This window comes from Taudactylus pleione, unplaced genomic scaffold (genome assembly GCF_031769625.1).
Source record: "Taudactylus pleione unplaced genomic scaffold, aTauple2 ptg001032l, whole genome shotgun sequence".
Taxonomy (NCBI): domain Eukaryota; kingdom Metazoa; phylum Chordata; class Amphibia; order Anura; family Myobatrachidae; genus Taudactylus; species Taudactylus pleione.
Genome location: NW_028285433.1, coordinates 7050644 through 7052150, shown reverse-complemented (window position 1 = coordinate 7052150; position 1507 = coordinate 7050644). Strand labels below are relative to the sequence as shown.

Here is a 1507-nt window from a genome sequence, read left to right as displayed (position 1 = left end):
AGGATAATAAGCCGAGATATAGCAGCATAGTTTTTAAAAACACAACATCGAGTTCCAAATGGCAAATGAAAAGATGAAGTATTAATAAAAGATATGATATAAAAATGATGAAAATATCGACGAGGCACAACTGGTTAAGAAAAATAAATAGTAATAAATTAATAAATAGGTAATAGGGGGTTGGTTGATAAAGTTCATGAGTAGCCATGGAACAAGGGTAGAGAGTTGAAGCCATTCAGAGACCCAGTGGCTATCTCACGCCCCATCTCGACCATTTACCTTTTGGAGTGCAAATGTGGTTTAAAATACGTGGGGAAAACTAAGAGACCGTTAAAGTTGAGAATTCAAGAACATGTCTGCAATATCAAGAATAAGGTCGAGGGACATGCGGTGTCTAAACATTTTTCTGTCTACCATGATTCCAATCCAGAGGACCTAACTTTTAAAGCAATAGAGCATGTTAAATTAGGATAGAGAGGGGGTGATCTAGGGAACAAATGATCAAGAAGAGAAATGTTCTGGATCTTCGAGCTAAATACAATGGCTCCACAAGGATTTAATGACAGTTACGAGATTGCCCCATTCTTGTAAGAGACAAGGCGGTAGTTGTGTATGTTAAAAGGAACCTACAATGAGACCATTGTGTATATGCCCAATCTCATCCGATCTTGGAAGCTAAGCATGTATGGGCCTGGCCAGTACTGGGATGGGAGACCTCCTGGGAATACCAGGTGTTGTAGTGTTCATACATACTTACAACAGGGCGCGAGATAGCCACTGGGTCACTGAATGGCTTCAACTCTCTACCCTTGTTCCATTGTCGATATGCTTTTTTCAAGCCATTATGTAATGCTTGCCCATTTATCTTGTAATTTTGTGTGTTTTTATTATATGTATTCATGTTAGTATGTCCTTATGAATTTTTGATTCAATTTCTTTATATGTTTATTGCACTGTGCACTTTCTGAGTGACGCCTGTCACTGTATCATTCGTTATTTCCATATATATATATATATATATATATATATATATATATATATATACACAATATTGTGCCAAAATGAGTGAACATAATTTTTTTTTAAATCAAATCAATATTTGGTGTGACCACCCTTTGCCTTAAAAATAGTCAATTCTGCACTTCTTCTAGGTACACTTGTACACAGTTTTTGATTCAGAGCCGGACGCTCTGACAGAGCGCTCGCTCTGAATCAGGGCTGGCCTTCTGTTTTTTTTAAAGCGGCCTCCTGGCCGCTCGCATAGCTGTGGGTGACCACCCTCAGCTATAGCGAGCGGCCAGGAAGATGGTCACGATGGTCAAGACCATCGAGACCATCGTGCTTGTGATGAGACCCTTGTGGTAGGGTCTCGTTGCCGCAAGCCCTAGAGTGCTTTCGGCTCTCCTGGCCCGCCCAACAAAGGGGGCATGCTGTCACTCAACATCGACAGCACGCCCCCTTTGGTATGAGACCCAGAGCAATGGTTTGCCCGTCGCTATCCAGGTCT

At 41.1% G+C, this 1507-nt stretch overlaps 1 pseudogene; it reads left to right on the top strand.

Annotated features, from left to right (window-relative positions):
* The first annotated feature begins 624 nt into the window (after positions 1–624).
* Positions 625–743, top strand: LOC148454059 (5S ribosomal RNA; annotated as a pseudogene).
* Positions 744–1507: the final 764 nt, after the last annotated feature.